The sequence below is a fragment of the Monodelphis domestica genome, chromosome 4, assembly GCF_027887165.1.
Source record: "Monodelphis domestica isolate mMonDom1 chromosome 4, mMonDom1.pri, whole genome shotgun sequence".
Classification (NCBI taxonomy): Eukaryota; Metazoa; Chordata; class Mammalia; order Didelphimorphia; family Didelphidae; genus Monodelphis; species Monodelphis domestica.
The window spans coordinates 62,385,720-62,406,163 of record NC_077230.1 but is presented as its reverse complement, the minus strand read 5'-3'; positions in this window follow the sequence as shown (position 1 = coordinate 62,406,163).

The window sequence follows — 20,444 nt, the reverse complement described above, 5'->3', positions numbered from 1 at the left end:
ACCCCAATCTTCAGCAACCATCACCCTCCTTAGTCAGCAGCCATCCACACTGAAGCAAACATTCTATGAGCTCAAGTTTTATAAGAATGGGCTGGTGATAAGCATTTTAGCAATCAATATTTTTAAGTTATGTACATTTTAGATGTAATCTTATTGAATATATAATTGACTTAAGTATAGTATAAACAACTTATATGTTCTAGGAAACCAAAATATTTGAGTGACTCAGTTTTCTGTTATAATTGCTTTATTGGGGAAATCTGGAACTGAATCTACATTGAATGCTAATATACATATGTATATATATACATATATATATATACATATATGTATACACATATACATATATAGTCTTGTTGCTTTTCAATGAACTAACAATTCTAATTGTCAATTTTTATAGCATCATTCATTTTCCCCTTTTTTAAAATTTTCTAATGGAATTTTCTATCCTAAAATATGATGTGCTGAATTCTAAACTTGAAAAAAAGTGTTTTGACAAAATTTTCTTTCAGTTTTCTTATCTGTATTTTATAACAGCAATAAAACAGCAATATTTCAATATTTTCCTTATTCACACTGTCCTGGTATGAGCTGGGCCTCTCTCACAACTCTGCGATTGAGTGAGGTCATCAACCCCCATCATTCCTCCACACAAATTCCCACATCATGTGAGCCATCAGTCAGACGAATGAACCCAGAGAAAACAGAAGTAATCAACTGTTGGGTTGAGGCTATGGCAGAGCTGATGGAAGTTTTAAAAGCAGCTGTCACACCTCCAGAAATACTATTGTTCCCACAACTCACAGATTTCCTTGTATTGAAGAGTTTAACTTCTCAAATTGTGTGTGTGTGTGTTTTTTTTTTTCAAACACAAGAGGCAAACTTATTTTGCTTGCAGTTACCAGAGACCTGAGTTTCTTACCCTTTTAGAGCAATCTCTTTACTGGCAGCTTGGGAGGGACATTATTACCTCCACAGGCCAAGCTGTCCAGTTTATGCAATGGTTTTCCAACATTCAGTTTGACATGACCATTCTTCAGAACATACACAGCCTACTTGTAGTCAGCAACATAACAGTCACTTTCATGACTCTTTCCCCCAGTTTCCACCCCTCTGCAAATTCACAGCTGAAAAGAATCTGTGGAAGGCCCATGAAATTTCTTCTGCTTTCTAATATAGACATACTTCTTACCCCAAATATATTGAAGATTTTTAGGTACATAATTAATTTTTTAAAATAAAATTTTACTGATATTTGTTACTTTACATCATAGAAATTCTCATCTGAATGCTTTCCATATTTAAAAGTTTATTAGCTTAGATGTGCAAAAATTAAATATAATATACAAGAAAAAATAAATATTGCTTTTACATGTAGGGATTATGAGATAGATAATGAAAAGAGCACCAATTCATCATTGAAAGGACCTTGTGTCTGAGACTGCCTGTGATACTCTTGGAAAGTCATTTCTCCTCCTTGGGCTTTAGTTCCACTACTTAAAATATGATGTCCTTTTAAGCTCTAGATTTATTAACATAAAATATAACTCTTTACTTCCGTCTTACAGAGACAACCACCTACTTTGCCTCAAGCCTTCAGGAAAACAAAACAAAAACAAGATTTCTTTAATTATGAAGGTTGACTTTTCATTCCCTGCTCAGATTCTGAAAAATAGGCTATTTCCCAGAAACATCAGCATATAAGAATGAAAATGCCATTCACCACGACTCCTTTTCCATTTACTTATTGTGCTAACCAAGCCTGACAAAAGTAAAAACATCCTGCTCTATTGGATATGCATGACATGTACTTCACAATCAATAAATTTATCTATAGCCAGCTTACAGTCTTCAATAGAAATGCTCTTGGGTTATTCTATTCAATTGTCACAGCCACAAAACAGAAGTAGAATTATCAGTGAAATATGATGCCTTTCCCCTGAGCCAGAAAGTTGCAAAATGTATTTGCTTACTCAGCTACACACACAACTATTTTTTTTAAAGCAGACAAGAATAAGAAAAACACAGTATCATCTGTCATTTGCTAAAAAAAGGATGAGGAACTAAGGAAGGATCTAATGTTAAGACTTAACTGTCTGAAATAATCTCAATCAGAAACCTCTTACATGTTACAAAGGGCTACAAAAATGCAAATGGCCAGTGCACATAGCTTTCCTAAACATTTTGTCTTCAGCCCTTTGTAAATGAAGTGACATAAATGCTGTAGGGCAAAAGCACTGGTCTGTGTCATAAAACCTAGATTCATAATCCGGACTCAACCATTTACCATGCATGTTACCTTCAGTAAATTATTGTAGCTCCAACCCTCCACTTTTTTGTGGAAAGGACATGTATGATTGGATGATTAATATTTTTGTTATTGTTATTATCAGTTGAAGCAATAGTAGCAATTTTAGCAACAATAGTCTGAATAATTAAGACTTCCAACAGCTACAAGGTTATACCATTTCAAAAGGAACAAGGAACACATTCACTAACAAATTACTCACTAAAAATGTTCAGAACTTCAGTTATCAAGTTAAATATTTAATATATGTCAAGCACTTTACGAAACACTGAAGATAAAAACAATTCCAAAAGAAAGACAATTTCTACCTTCAAGGAGATTACCTTCTAATAAAAAAAAAAAACAAAAAACAGACACAGGGAGCTGAAAAACACATCTGTAGGGAACATGCAGCTGGACCATGGGGATGGAATCTGAAGAATGAATTATAGCTAATCAAATATTTTCTTCAAAATGGAGGTTCAGGGAAAAACTTATCAGTGGGACAACGTGGGGGCTATAATGGCAGAGGATAAAGGCTGCTGAGATTTGGTGATGAAGTCTAGAGAATGAAGGCTGCCACGCTTGAGACATTCCTCAAAATGAAAAAAAAAAGGATAATAATAAGAAAATAGATAAACTTTACATAGAGCCATAAGTTTTTGTCAAACACTTTGCAAATATTATCTAATTCTATATGTATAAGAAACCATATTATCCCCATTTTCAAGTTGAAAAAACAGAATATGTTAGAAGTAAAGTACCTTAGCTACTGTCATATTTTACTTGAGTCTGAATTTGAACTCATTTCTTCCTGAATCCTGGTTCAGTATTCTATGACACTATGTACACAAAAGGGACTTTGAAGTGGTTGGATAGGTAAGAGAACCAAGGGAGAAGACTATCACGAAAATTCAGAGAAAATAATATTATAAAGAAGAGAGTAACAATTATTTCAAATATTAAAGTGTTCCAGAGAAATATGAGTAGGGGTTCTTAGATGTGGCAATTAAGGGATGATCACTAATAATCTAGTGAGATGTAAGAATTTTGGATAGATAGCTGGCTATGAAGTTAGAAATACCTGACATACTTTAGTCCTATGCAAGTCATTTTATGTCTTAGTACCCCTGCCAAACTCTAAAATCAGGGGTAAATCAAGGATATCCATGAAAGTCTCTAGTATTTTACATAGTACTAGAGATACAGTTCACTAAAAGGAAAGAAATGGAGATATTGACAAAAGGCAAAGAATAAATAAAATTATCACTGTTTGCAGACACTATGATGGTATTGAGTACCCTACAGAATCAACTAAAAAATTAGAAGAAACTATAAATAATAATTCCACCCAAAGCAGTATCATTTCTGTATATTATCAGCAGAATCTAGCAAGAACAGATTAAAAGATAAATTCAATTTCATATAATTACAGAATATGTCAAGATACTTCAGAGTTGACTTACTTGGACATATACAAGAACTATATGACTACACTACAAAATATTCTTAAATATAATAAAGATAAACCTACACATTTAGAGAAATGTTTGGCATTCATAGTTAGATAGTCCATTAAACCAATATATTAATATTAATAATTTATATATAATATATTGTGTATTGTATATTAATTATTAATATTAATATTACTACCAAAAGTGATTTACTTGTTTATTATTGGACCAATCAAATGCCAAGGTGTTAATTATTACAGACTAAGGTGGTAAATGAAATTCATCTGGAGAAGTCAGTGGTGAAGATTTTCAGGGAAAATGAAGGTGGGGGCGTAAGTAGTAACAAATCTCAAACCACACAACAAATGACTAGGTTAATTAAGAAACAATTTAATTAGTGGGATGTGTTATGTATACTTATACAAATTAACACCGTAGCCTTCTGTCTAATTAACCCAAATTTGTGATGAACTGGTCTAAGTATTCACAATTTGTCTAAATTTTTTTGGAGTAATGGAAAGGAATCTGACAGTCATTAGGTATAGACCAACATTAACATCATATAATTTGTTAAGATCTAAATGGATGCATGTCTTAGAAGTAAAGTCAGTCAGTAAATAAATATTTATAAGTGATTACTATGTGTCAGGTATTTTGCTATGTCTTGGAAAAACAGAGAGAAAAGAAAGTCCCTGCCCTCAAAGAACTCACAATTCAATGGGTGAAGAAAATTCATAAAAAGTTAAAAAGTGTTGGGAGAGTGGAGTAAAAGGAAGATACCTAGGAAAACGTATGATGAAGTCAAAATCCAGAAGAGTAGCCACTCAGGAATTCTGAGATACATTGACCTGCAAGTACTCCTTAAAGGAAGCATCTGAGAGGAAATTTTCGTTGTTCATCTACAATCAATGGAATTAATTTCATAAAAATGAATTAATTGATTAAAAGATCAAATAGTAAGTTACCCTTCGAATCTTTGGTAGGGGAATACTTCATCACAAACAAAAGAGAGTTTCACAAAGAAAAAGATAATTTATATGTATGTATATATATATATATATATATACAGATACATATTATATATACATATAAATATATATGTGTATATATATACATATATATTTCAATTGCCAAAAAAACTCAATAAGGCTAAAATTAGAATGGAAACAGTCAACTACAGAAAAAATATCTGCAGTAATTTCTGATAAAGGTCTCATTTTCCTGGATATAGGTTATTAATTCATATTTATAAGGATTAATCATTTCCTCAGTTGATAAAATGGTTAAAGACAGATTTTTAAAGAATGAATGAAACCAAATTATCAACAACCATATTCAAAATATTCCAAACAACTAGTAATTTGATAATTGTAAATTAAAATAACTCAGGTTCTAATTCAGTTAATTAAAGTAGCAAACTTGACAGATACAAACTTATATACAATGATAGTTGTTTGGAAAGGCAGAAGAGAAAACAAGTATAGTAAGATATTCTTGTTAGAGGTGTGAATTAATCATACCATTCTGAAAAGCAACATGGATCTATTTCCCAAAAGATATTAAATTAAGAATAAATTTTTGTCCCAGTAGAATAGCAGTATTCCAAACAGAGTAAAACATAAGTGAAAAGGTTTATATGAACAAAAATAATTTTGGCAGCACTTTTTCTTATAGCAAAAAATGGAAACCAAGAGATTGTCTATCAGTTAGGGAATGACTAAAAAAATTATGATATATCAATGTAATTGAATATTTTTAGGTTATAAGAAATATTGAAAGGTATGATTTCAGAGAAGAGTGTAAAATTGGCATAAACTGATTTATTATGAAGTGAGCAGAACTAGAAAAAATCTATACAATAAGTTAACAAAGACATTGTAAAGATAAGTTTGAAAGATTAGTCAGAATTTCAGAGTACTGATGATAAATAAAACTTTTATCAAAAATCCATAGCAAAGTAAAATAAGCATCCTTATTATTCATGTCAAAAATATTTCTTTATTCAAGGTATGGAGCAAGAAATATTTTTGACATGAATAATAAGGAACCTTGTTTTACTTTGCTATGGATTTTTGTTAAAAGTTTTATTTACTCTTTCTCTCAAATATTTCTTGAGAGACGTAGTAGGAATTGAAAATAAAATGTCATTAATTGAAAAAAAAATAGAAAAAAGACAACACTCTGTGTTTCTTTAGTTTCAGCTACTCTTTAGCTACATTTCACCTTTGTTCCTCCTCCTAAAACATCTATTTCATCAAATTGGTCAATCCATCAGGCTTTGCTACTCTTATGTTTTAATCAAAAATTTGTTTCACTTACCTTGATCTAATGTTTTTTGTTTTTTCAGCTACTTTGTCCTTTTTCTTTTTTTTCCTTGAGTTCTATTCAGATAATTTTCATCTAAGCATTCTTAATCCTACTTTTTCTCTTGTGCAGAACACAGGAACAGTTTTGAACTAAACTAATGACTATTATTCATTTTTTCCTCAATTTCTTCAAAAGTTCTACTCTCTACATTTTAATCATTGCTCTTCACAAGTGCAGTCTTCTAAATCAACTATAAAAGTCATTGGCTTTAGTTATAAAGCTCAGAATTCTTTCTTTTTTCTTTTTTGCATTTTTCTTGTTTCTGTTCTCCTCCCATATAAGTGCAAAGTATACTAATTTCTTGTTAAATACTCTGCTCCTAAACTATAAAAATATAAAATGGAGTATAGAGCAATTGACTAAGAATTTAAGCAATGGAATTGATTATAGGAATCATCAAATTTAACCTCTGTAATTTATATATAGGAAACTGAGGAATAGATACATAATAACAACAGATATTTATTTATTTTAAATCTTTACTTTCTATCTTAGAATCAATACTATGTATTGACTCCAAAACAAAAGAGGAGATGGACTAAGCAATGGTAATTAAGTGACTTGCCCAGAGTCACACAGCTACAGAGTATCTAAGACCAGATTTGAACCCCAGACCTCCCATCTCTAGGCCTGACTCTCAAACCATCGAATCACCTATCTGACTCCCTCAACAAATATTTATTAAACACTGATGATGTATAAGACATTGTTCTAGCTGTTGGAGATAAGGTAGAAACAAAACATTCCCTCTTCTCAAGAGCATTACTTTTTATTTGTGTGACTAGGGGAGGAAGAGAGGCATAGTCATGAATACAAAAATATAGCACAGCAGATTTTAAGGAATGAGAGAGAACTGAAATTGGCGAGGTAGGGAATATAATACGTCACAGAGGTAGGACATACCTGAAACAGACTAATGATTCCTAGAAGTGGCAATAAGACAGAATGCCATTCTTGGTATGGAGCATAACTTAAGTGAAAGAAGGGAAATAGTTGATAGAATCTTAAGAGCAGAAGTCAGTGGAGCATTTGCCTATAATGTGGCTTTTTTGATAAGTAGTGTAATGAGTTAAAATTGGGAAGAAGGTAGAATTAGATGTCAGAAAGAACATATGATTTCACACTGAGAAGTAGATATGTTATTCTGGAGACAATGAGGAATTACTAAGAGTTTTGGAGAAGGGCAGTGACATGATCAGACTTATTTATGGGAATATTACTTTGTCATCTCTATGAAAGATAGATTGAAGTTCCATTTTAATCACTGAAGCGGCATTATATGCCCAGATTCATAGAGCTCCTTTATCATGTATCTACCACTTCCATGCTGCATAGCTCTGCACCAAATGCCATTGAAAGAAAGATAAATGGACTACAGACCACTAGTTTCTGGCATTCTAAAATAGTCCAAAGGAAATAGTAATTCACATTTTCTGAGGAGGTAGACTATGATTAAAAAGAAAGAATTAATGAATATCTTCAACTTATACAGAATTTATTGTAACATGAGGAATTACGTGATGAAATGCTTGTTTAAAGTAAGGTTTAAGGGGGCAGCTGGGTGGCTCAGTAGATTAAGAGCCAGGCCTAGAGATGGGAGGTCCTGAGTTCAAATTTGACCCCAGACTTTTCCTAGCTGTGTTACCCTGGGCAAGTCACTAAACCCCCATTCTTTAAAAAAATAAAATAAGGTTTAAGAGGAATAAAATAATTTGCTCCCTTTGTTTCACTCAGAGAATGAGGACTGTTGTAATAAGTGAATTTTTCTAGAGGCTGTATTTTTAGTTTTAAAATATTAATTTATAAAATTGACACTCAAGATTACTAATTAACCAGTGGATTTCCTTCCCAATCTGAATGGACACCATGGAAGATAGAGGAGAGCTTTAATAACCAGGTAGCCAGGTTAGGCAAGAGGGATCAGAAGCTTTAGTGTGAACAGCTAAATGCTGAATCTGGGGGAAGAGAGACAGCTTGGGCAGGAGAGAGAGCCAAAAGAGAAAGCAACTATAGGAGAACTGCAAGAGTCAATAAAAGGCAGACCTCTTGTCTTGTAAGTCAATATATATCTCTTCTGACTTCTTCACTCAGTCCTTCCTCAAGATATTTGATTGGAGAACAGTCATACAGGAAATTCACTCATAGCTCAATCACAGGATTAGTATGGTTTTATGAGGCCAAGAGACCCTCTTCCTTTCAGACATGTAGGGATCACTGCAGTTTAAAAATAGTGGCTGTCCAGTGCACTGATTTCATTGCCTAATCAAATTCTTGTTTATAGATAAACAAGGAGCAGATCTCTACCCTGCCTACAAGAAAAGATAGCCCAGAGAGATGTCAATAACCTTGTTGGACTCAACCCAATTTTATAGCTTAGGGGAGACACTGTTTCATAGGTTTAAAATCAAATTATTCATGGGAGCCAAAAGAGGGATAATTTCTCAAGAAATACTCCAATTCAATAGTATGTGTCGTTCCACACCAAGATACAGTAAATTTTTTCTAGTTCTATAAATGCTTATGACATAGAGAATAGCACTCATTTGTTTCTTGGGTTCTCTCATGAAAATGAAGATTGCTACACAGCGTTTGTCACTTACCTAACTCATGGAGGAATGCTATAATAATGAATGAGTTCTTGTCTCCAAAAGATGTATTGATCCATAGGTTTATGAGATATGCATCAGTAGGAAATATTAGCATTGTCAGTTATATGCCTTTTAAGGATTCACTAAGGTTACTCTCTTCATGACCACTTTGGAAAATTTATAAGCTTTGTTTTAATTTGGAAAATCTCATCTGAGAATTAGCATGAATGTCATAGGGGGAGCCAAGGGCCTGTTAGACATATAAAAAGGACAGCACTATAAATGGTAATTGCTAGTTTAAACATGTATTTGTTCCAGTGAAATATAACCCTCCAATTACATCCTATTCCTTACTGTGAAATATGGCCTTTTTATAAATTGGCAGTGGAGTTTTCCAACAGCTGTTAAAGATGTATATAAAATACATAAAAATACATCACAAAAAGACATGAAACAAGTCTTGATATCAGATAATTAGAAGTCTTGGGCAATGCACATATAATGTTCTTATTACGTAATTGCTTTTTTTTTATTTTAGGTACAGTAAAGTGGTATAAAGAGAAAAAGAAAGCAAGGAAATGGAGAACAAAGAGAAGAAAGTTGAAATCCTTTGTATTTCTCAAGAATTATGATTTATAGAAAGTTCTTTATGAAACAAACAAGCCTTTATTAATGCTCAAAATATTAAAAAAAAAAGAAGACATTCATTATGACTGGCCAATAAAACTTTATAGGCAGTATTGCCTCCAGAAATGAATTAAATGTCTATATTTCTTAGAGTAAACAATTTTTTGACTCTGTGTAATTTACATGGGGAATCATATGCAAATTAATACTTCATGATCCTTTACAAGCTTTTTGCCCCATACTTATTTGTGTATGTATCCTTGGGTACCTTTCAATATATTGGAAAATAAAGCACAATTAAGCATTATTCTGTTATAATAACTTGTACTGACATTTATTTGGAATATTTTAGGGCAATGGAAAGGAAGCTGTGGCCTGAGAATCAATGTAAAAAAAATTCTTAGTTCCTAGACCATAAAAAAAAAATGATTGGTTCCCTGGATTTGACCCTAAGGTCATAGTTTATTGACTTTCACTTTAGAAAATAATGCTATAGGTATATTGATGCCTCCCCTGAATATTCTCTATTGACTCTAGGAGTCATAGTTTTATTATATAAGTGAATTAAATATTTAAGAATAGCAAATCTCTGACTCGTTTGTGGATAAGAGGAAACAGATCCAGCTTTGAATTTAGAGGTAATTTAGAAAATAATAAAGGTATAAAAAACATCCCATAGAAATATATTCTCTGTGTATTTTCAATTTTGCCATATAAATCAATTAAAACTAGCTAATTTTTTAATTAGCTGAATTAATAAAGATTGATCTGAGGGATAAATGGGCCTATTATATTCCTGCTTCAGTTTACAATTATGGGTATAGTAGATATAGTGCTAAAACTGGAATCAGGAAGACTTCAATTAAAATTGTGCCTCAGATACTAACTAGTATGGCAACCTTGGTTGTCATTTAATTTTTATCTGTCTTTTTTTCCTTATCTGGAAAAAAGTAGCACCTACCTAACATAGTTGTTGTGAGTATCAAATAAGATTTGCAAACCTTAAAAGGCACTAAATGTATGTTTCCTGGGAAATTAATTTTAGCCTTTATTTGCCTCAGTTTCCTCATCTGCAAAAAGGAGTTAATAATACTACCTAGTTCTCAAGGTTGTTGTAGAGATCAAATGAGATAATAACGGAAAGCACTTTGCACAGTGCCTGGCACATGGCAAACACTAAAAATCTTAACCTTAAATGATAACTATTATAGATTGATAAATAGATATATATAGATGTGTAAATCTCTCTCTATCTCTCTATCTACAGATATATATATATATATATATATATATCATATATGTCATATATACTACTCTAGAAATGATGACTCAAAATTTCAATGAATTCAAATTGGCAATTATTTAAGGTAAAAATAGCAAGTAACAATGGTCATGTTGAAAAAATAATATTCCCTATAACTGATAATTAGATTAATTATGACAACAAAATAACAAGTTCCTTATATACCTAAAGTGATGGAGAAGATGCCTTGTAGAGACCAAACTTCAGGTTGTGTCTAAAAATAATTTAAATATAGATGTTCAAAAAAATTCTGTCAAGATAGATGATGATGAGAGTTAAAGAAAAATGGTGAAAATTATTTTGGAACATTTGGAAGATAAAAATGGAGATAAAATACTGGAGACAACAAAATTCATATATGTAGGATACATATACATGTATATATACAAATATACATATATAATATTTAGGGGTGTATGGGGTGCTCAGGGATGAGTAATATCTTTGGTATGGAGGGCTTGTCATGCCCTCCTAGGGCAGCTCTCCAGCCTCTGACCCTCACCTGACACCCAGCTCTCATTTGTGGCTCCTAGTAGCTGCTAGCATGCGGCAGTGGCCACACCCCGGGCAACAGCTTCGACAGGACAGCTAAACCTTGTGAGGGTAGCCATCGGGTCTTTGACCCCTGGTGAACCAGGGCTTTGCTCACCCAGCATGTGAAGACTGCTTTGGCATAACAGGCAGAAGAAACCAACAAGAAGGTTCAACAGCTGAGATGGCGATGCAGCAAAGCACTGTGGAGTGCTTAGGGTGTGTTGGAGCACAAAAGACAACACGGCCATCCAAAGAAGTCTCCAGGTGTAACGACTTTTCATGCCACTGGACCCAGGCTTCCAACGCCGAGAGAGTGGGACTGTCTCTGTGCATTGGCTTTTCCACTTAAATCTTCATGCACAAGTGTCTTTGTGCACAAAAACGCACAAAGACAATCATCATCCTCGGTTACAGAGAGACTACTACCAATACCAAAATATATATATATATATATATATATATATATATATATATATAGAGAGAGAGAGAGAGAGAGAGAGAGAGAGAGAGGGAGAGATCATCATCAAAATTGATACCCCCCACCAATTATGCAATATAGAGAGTTGCCTACAGAGACAACAGGACCTAGGATCAATTCTTCTCTCTGACGTGCTGCTTATGTGTGAGCCTGATCAAGTACTAATCTCTCAGGGCTCTAGGTAGCTTTATTAAAGTACATAGTGTAGATAAAGTGACAATCTAAACTGCTAAAGGGAGTTTCCTGAGTTGTCTGTGATTACCTCATAACACTGAAATCATAACTCAGTCTCCATCTTATCCTTAAGAGGAAGAAAAAGGAGTTTTTTTTTTTCCTAATGCAAAACAATGTTCTATGAGTCTATGTACAAAGCTTTATATTTTTTAGGAAAATCACTAAATGAATAAAGGCTAAATATAACCATTTCTAGAGTATATTTTATACACAGAGTAATCACAGAGCAACCAATCACTGGCTTCTAAACTATTGCTGAATTTCTGAATTAGTTAGCATAGGTTCTTATTGCTATTACTACTGTATTTACATATAATAATTAATTGAGAATCTTCCAGAATAATTAGGATTGTAATGAGTAGGAAACTTCATAAAAAAATAATGGGCCTCTACCTCTATGAAAAGATTAATTGTTAGAACTAATGAAAGGGGCATTAGTGGCAAAATACTGATTCACTATTTTGGGGAGACTACTAGTTCACACTTTCCTGGGATCAATTTCTCCTTTAGTAAGATAGGAATATTATTATTTCCCTGAGAGAAGATTCAATAAATTCCAGTGATTTTTATTTCTTGCTATAAAATTTTCAATGAAAGTTAGAAGTCCCTCTTCCGGGTAAACATGGCTGCAATCTAGACGCGACTCACTTCCCCTCCCTGGCACCGAATGAAATAGACTACCTCAAAAGAGCATAAAAATCACCTTTGGAAGAATGGAGGGACTCCCCAGTACCCCACAGAAAAGAAGGTACATGGGGTTTAAACATTTCCACACTATAAAGAGGAGGAAAAGCTTGCACAAAAACTTGAACTGAGCCCCTCCTCTCCCCACCACCACCACCAAACCAGAGTAAGCTATCAGAGTGCTCACTGGGACAGTGAGTGAGTGAGGAGCGTTTCTGTCTGGGGGGGGGGGCACACAAGGGTCCTTGGGATCTAAAGACTGCAAGGAAATGATGTCTCAGGGAGGTTTCACAGGAAAATTCTGCACTGAGCAAAGGGGAAGACGCCCTGAGAGGCTGCACTGAGCAAAGGGGAGAACGCGTTGAGAGGCTGAGCTGAGCAAAGGGGCTGCCATGCTGAGCACAGGGGCCTGAGCTCTAAGAAACCTTGGAGGCTGGGAAGAACTAGTCTGAGGCAACCTAAATTCACAGAAAACCTGCTCAGATTACCCAGATCCTAGACCAAAAAACGAAAGTGGAAAAAAAGCACCAAAGCGATAGCTCACATGTCCCAAAATCAAGCCTCCAAGAAGAAAGGGTGGAAAAAGTGACTATTGAAAACTTTTATGGAGGGAGTACCCAAGGAAAAGAAGAGAATGAGGATGAAATCCAAACAAAATCAGAACATGCCTCCCAAAATGGAAACTATCCACAAGCTCTGGAAGATCTCAAACTGGAGCTTACCCAAAATTGGAGAAGGAGCTGGAAGCATCTAATAGAAGGGCAGACAAAGCTGAAAAGCAAAACCAGTCCCTAATGACCAGAATTAAGCAACTAGAAGACAGTGAGCATGCCCCAAAGATGGAAAACTTTTGGAAAGAAAAATGGGAGAATGAGATCAGCAGTCAGACAGACAAGACTTCACTACTGGAGAAAGAGCTGGAAGCATCTAATAGAAGGGCAGACAAAGCTGAAAAGCAAAGCCAGTCCCTAACAACCAGAATTAAGCAAATGGAAGAAAGCAAGATTAAAAAACAGCAAGAATCAATAAAGCAAAGCCAAAAAATTAATGAATTAGGAGAAAACATGAAATATCTCACTGAAAAGGTCACAGATTGGAAAACAGAGGAAGAAGAGAAAACCTCAGAATTATTGGTCTCCCCGAAAAACCAGAAATAAACAAAAACCTCGATGCTATTCTATGGGAGATTATAGAAGAAAATTGCCCACATGTTCTGGAGCAAGGGGGCAAAATAGAAATAGAAAGGGTCCATAGAACACCCTCTATACTAAATCCCCAAAAGACAACGCCCAGGAATGTAATCACCAAATTCAAGAGCTTCCAAGAAAAGGAGAAAATTCTACAAGAAGCCAAGTAAAGGAGCTTCAGATATAGGGGGGCCACCATAAGGATCACACAGGACTTAGTGTCTAACAAACTAAGAGACCGCAAAGCATGGAACACGATATTTAGAGAGGCAAGAGACCTGGGTCTCCAACCAAGAATCAACTACCCAGCAAAACTGACTATATACTTCCAGGGGAAAGTATGGGCATTCAACAAAATAGAAGATTTCCAAGCATTTGCTAAGAAAAGACCAGAACTTAGTGGAAAATTTGATATCCAATCACAAAAAGCAAGAGAAACATGAAAAGGTAAATATGAAAGAAAGGGAAAAGGAGATAAATCTTATCTTTTTCTTTAAGTCAAACTCTCTTCTATAAGGACTACATTTACATCAAATTATATATATATATTAATATGTGGGGAAAATGTATTGTTTAACTCTCAAAAATTGTACACATCATAAGAATAGTTAGAAGAATCATGCATAGGGAAAGATTGGGGCATCAAGAAGATGTGGTGAAAGGGGGGGGAAGAAAGAAAAAGAGAGGGGGGAATCATCGATAATACTAACATTTACTTCAAGAAATGGGGGGGGGACTAAATAGAATAATCTTTCCCATACAAAGATACACATGGGAAAGGGAGGGGTAGAACTCTCATATGAGAAGGAGAGGAAGAGAGCGTGAAGTGGAATTACTTAAACCTTACTCTCAGTGAAATCACATCTGAGAGGGAAGAACATCTAGATCCAGTGGGATCCTGAATTCTATCTTATCCAACAGGGTAAGAAAGAAAGGAAAATCAAGGAGGAGAAGGGGGTAGGGAGTATAAAAAGGGTGGGAAGGAGAGGGGGGAGGGGAAGGGAGCATGAAAAGGGAGGAGCTAGAAAGGGAAGCATCTCAAGGGAGGGGACTAGGGGGACTGACCTAAAGTAAATCACTGGTTCAAAAGGAGAAAGCTAAAGAAGAAAGGTCAGAAATAGGTGAAGTTATCAAAATGCCAGGGAATCCACAAGTGACAATCATAACTTTGAACGTGAATGGGATGAACTCAGCCATAAAACGTAGACAAATAGCAGATTGGATTAGAACCCAAAACCCTACCATTTGTTGACTTCAAGAAACACATATGAGGTGGGTTGATACTCACAAGGTCAGAATTAAAGGATGGAATAAGACCTTTTGGGGCTCAACTGATAGAAAGAAGGCAGGAGTTGCAATCATGATATCTGACAAAGCCAAAGGGAAAATAGACTTGATAAAGAGGGATAGGGAAGGTAATTATATTCTGTTAAAAGGGAGTATAGACAATGAAGAAATATCACTAATCAACATGTATGCACCAAATGGTATAGCATCCAAATTTTTAATGGAGAAACTAGGAGAATTGAAGGAGGAAATAGACAGTAAAACCATATTAGTGGGAGACTTGAACTAACCACTATCAAATTTAGATAAATCAAACCAAAAAATAAATAAGAAAGAGATAAAAGAGGTGAATGAAATCTTAGAAAAATTAGAGTTAATAGACATATGGAGAAAAATAAATAGGGACAAAAAGGAATACACCTTCTTCTAAGCACCATATGGCACATTCACAAAAATAGATCATACACTAGGTCACAGAAACATGGCACTCAAATGCAGAAAAGCAGAAATAATAAATTCAACCTTTTCAGATCATAAAGCAATAAAAATATTGATCAGAAAGGGTACATGGAGAGCCAAATAAAAAACTAATTGGAAATTATATAATATGATACTCCAAAATTGGTTAGTTAGAGAAGAAATCATAGAAACAATTAATAATTTTATTGAGGAAAATGACAATGATGAGACATCCTTTCAAACCTTATTGGATGCAGCCAAAGCAGTTCTTAGAGGAAAATTCATATCCATGGATGCATATATTAACAAATTAGGGAGGGCAGAGATCAATGAATTGGAAATGCAAATCAAAAAACTTGAGAACAAACACATTAAAAACCTTCAGATGAAAACCAAACTAGAGATCCTAAAAATTAAGGGAGAAATTAATAAAATCAAAAGTGATAGAACTATTGAGCTAATAAACAAGACTAGAAACTGGTACTTTGAAAAAAAACAGACAAAATAGACAAAGTACTGGTCAATCTAATTAAAAAAAGGAAAGAAGAAAGGCAAATTAACAGCATCAAGAATGAAAAGGGGGACCTCACCTCCAACGAAGAGGAAATTAAGGCAATCATTAAAAACTACTTTGCCCAACTATATGGCAATAAATATACCAACCTAGGTGATATGGATGAATATCTACAAAAATATAAATTGCCTAGACTAACAGAAGAAGAAAAAAATTTCCTAAATAATCCCATATCAGAAATCAAAATCCAACAGGCCATCAAATAACTTCCTAAGAAAAAATCTCCAAGGCCTGATGGATTCACTAGTGAATTCTATCAAACATTCAAAGAACAACTAACCCCAATACTATACAAACTATTTGACATAATAAGCAAAGAGGGAGTTCTACCAAATTCCTTTTATGACACAAACATGGTACTAATTCCAAAACCAGGCAGGCCAAAAACAGAGAAAAAAAATTATAGACCAATCTCCCTAATAAATATAGATGCAAAAATCTTAAATAGGATACTAGCAAAAAGACTTCAGCAAGTGATCAGAAGAGTCATTGACCATGATCAAGTAGGATTTATACCAGGGATGCAGGGCTGGTTCAATATTAGGAAAAGCATCCACATAATTCACCACATCAACAAGCAAACCAACAAAAATCACATGATTATTTAAATAGATGCAGAAAAAGCCTTTGAAAAAATACAACACCCATTCCTATTAAAAACACTAGAAAGCATAGGAATAGGAGGGTCATTCCTAAAAATAATAAACAGTATATATCTAAAACCATCAACTAATATCATATGCAATGGGGATAAACTAGATGCATTCCCATTAAGATCAGGAGTGAAACAAGGATGCCCATTATCACCTCTATTATTTGACATTTTACTAGAAACACTAGCAGTAGCAATTAGAGAAGAAAAAGAAATTGAAGGCATTAAAATTGGCAATGAAGAGACCAAATTATCACTCTTTGCGGATGACATGATGGTCTACTTAAAGAATCCCAGAGATTCAACCAAAAAGCTAATCAAAATAATCAACAATTTTAGCTAAGTTGCAGGATACAAAATAAACCCACATAAGTCATAAGCATTTCTATATAATTCCAACACAGCTCAGCAGCAAGAACTAGAAAGAGAAATCCCATTCAAAATTACCTTAGACAAAATAAAATACTTAGGAATCTATCTCCCGAGAACTACACAAGAACTTTATGAACACAACTACAAAACACTCTCCACACAACTAAAACTAGACCTGAACAATTGGGAAAACATTAACCACTCATGGGTAGGATGATCCAATATAATAAAAATGACCATCCTACCCAAAATCATCTATCTATTTAATACCATACCCATGGAACTTCCAAAAAATTTCTTTACTGATCTAGAAAAAACCATAATAAAGTTCATTTGGAAGAACAAAGGATCAAGGATATCCAGGGAAATAATGGAAAAAAATACAAAGGAAGGGGGCCTTGTAGTCCCAGTTCTCAGACTATATTATAAAGCAGCGGTCATCAAAACAATTTGGTACTGGCTAAGAGACAGAAAGTAGGATCCATGGAATAGACTCGGGGTAAGTGACCTCAGCAAGACAGTATATGACAAACCCAAAGATCCCAGCTTTTGGGACAAAAATCCACTATTTCATATGCTGGGAAAATTAGAGGACAGTGTGGGAAAGATTAGGTTTAGATCAACACCTCACACCTTACACCAAGATAAATTCAAAATGGGTGAATGACTTGAACATAAGGAAGGAAACTATAAGAAAATTAGGCGAACACAGAATAGTATACATGTCAGACCTTTGGGAGGGGAAAGGCTTTAAAACCAAGCAAGATATAGAAAGAATCACAAAATGTAAAATAAATAATTTTGACTACATCAAACTAAAAAGCTTTTGTACAAACAAAACCAATATAACTAAAATCAGAAGGGAAACAACAAATTGGGAAAAAATCTTCATAGAAACCTCTGACAAAGGTTTAATTACTCATATTTATAATGAGCTAAATCAATTGTACAAAAAATCAAGCCATTCTCCAATTGATAAATGGGCAAGGGACATGGATAGGCAGTTCTCAGCCAAAGAAAACAAAACTATTAATAAGCACATGAAAAAGTTTTCTACATCTCTTATAATCAGAGAGATTCAAATCAAAATAACCGTGAGGTATCACCTCACACCTAGCAGTTTGGCTAACATGACAGCTTTGGAAAGTAATGAATGCTGGAGAAGATGTGGCAAAGTAGGGACATTAATTCATTGCTGGTGGAGTTGTGAATTGATCCTACCATTCTGGAGAGCAATTTGGAACTATGCCCAAAGGGTGATAAAAGACTGTTTGCCCTTTGATCCAGCTATAGCACTGCTGGGTTTGTACCCCAAAGAGAAAATAATTAAAAAGACTTGTTCAAGAATATTCATAGCTGCACTCTTTGTGGTGACCAAAAATTGGAAAATGAGGGGATGTCCTTCAATTGGGGAATGGTTGAACAAATTGTGGTTTATGATGGTGATGGAATACTATTGTGCTAAAAGGAATAATAAAGTGGAGGAATTCCATGGAGACTGGAATGACCTCCAAGAAGTGATGCAGAGCAAAAGAAGCAGAACCAGGAAAACATTTTACACAGAGACTGATACACTGTGGTACAATCGAAGGTAATGGATTTCTCCATTAGTGTCAATGCAATGTCCCTGAACAATCTGTAGGGATCTAATAAACACTATCCACAAGCAGAGGATAAACTATGGGAGTAAAAACACTGAGGAAAAGCAACTGATTGACTACAGGGGGAAGGGGATATGACTGAGGAGAGACTCTAAATGAACACTCTAATGAAATTGGCAACAACATGGAAATGGGTTCCAACCAAGAACACATGTGATATCCAGTGGAATTGTGCGTCGGCTATGGGAGAGGTGGTGGGAAGGGGGTGGGGGGAGGAAAAGAAAATGATCTTTGATTCCAATGAATATGTTTGTAAATGACCAAATAAAATAATGTTTAAAGTGGAAAAATAAAGTTAGAAGTCCCAAATGGGAATATGGTTATTATGTAATCATACTTCTCTATCAGATCATCAGAATCAGCAACTAAAACCACCAGTAATCTTCGTGTATTATTATGAAGTATTATTTTATTTTGCAAGAGTTCTTAATCTGGAATCTGTTCTTGTTAGGAGAGACAGAAACAGAGATTCTCAGAGACAGACAGAGAGGAGGAGGAAGAGAAGGATAAGCAGAAGGAAACGAAAAAGAAGAAGAAGAAGAAGAAGAAGAAGAAGAAGAAGAAGAAGAAGAAGAAGAAGAAGAAGAAGAAGAAGAAGAAGAAGAAGAAGAAGAAGAAGAAGAAGAAGAAGAAGAAGAAGAAGAAGAAGAAGAAGAAGAAGAAGAAGAAGAAGAAGAAGAAGAAGAAGAAGAAGAAGAAGAAGAAGAAGAAGAAGAAGGAGAAGGAGAAGGAGAAGGAGAAGGAGAAGGAGAAGGAGAAGGAGAAGGAGAAGGAGAAGGAGAAGGAGAAGGAGAAGGAGAAGGAGAAGGAGAAGGAGAAGGAGAAGGAGAAGGAGAAGGAGAAGGAGAAGGAGGAGGAGAAGGAGAAGGAGGAGGAGAAGAATGAGGAGGAGGAGGAGGAGGAGGAAGAGAGAGACAGAGACAGTGAGAGAGGGAGAGAGGAAGAGAGTGAGAAAGTGAAGGGGGAAGGAGAGAGGGAGAGACAGAGATGATATCTAGAAATAAATATAGATAAATACATCTGAAATGAATGTCCTTTGTAACCTTGTGGATTCTACTTTATTGATTAAATATAAAAGGAACCATTATTCTGAGGAGTTAGGGCTTCATTGGGCTGTCAAATAAGATAATGACAGGAAAAATTAAAGTTAGGAGTCCCTTTTATATGATGGGGCAGTGAAGCATAATTAACAGAGAATAGACCTAGGAGTAAGCAAGCCTTGATTTCAAGTCCTAACAGACTAATATGCTATAAATGTTTGTAGTGTGTTCATGTAGGTGGCACTGTGGATAGACAACTGGGCCTGGAGTCAGTAAGACTCATCTTCAAAATAAGCTGCAGAAGGAAATGGCAAACTACTCCAATATCTTTGCCACAAAACAAACAAACACCATTTGGGGTTTCAAAAAGTCAGACAAGATTGAAAACTACATAACAACAACATGGGTAGTGTTCTTAAAACTCTCAATGTGCCTGTCAGTATAACAAAATAAGGAAGTTGTATAACTTGAAGATCTGCCCTGCAAGAGGGAATTTCATCATCAGTGGAAATTCCTTATACTAATGAAGTCAGTGGTCTTATTAAAAAGAAAGAAAACTTTTTTATTATTAATAAAAGTTTATAAACATTCAGTTGTGGCCAAGTGGCATATTTTTATTTTTAAAATCAAAGAAAAACATAAGATTACTCCAA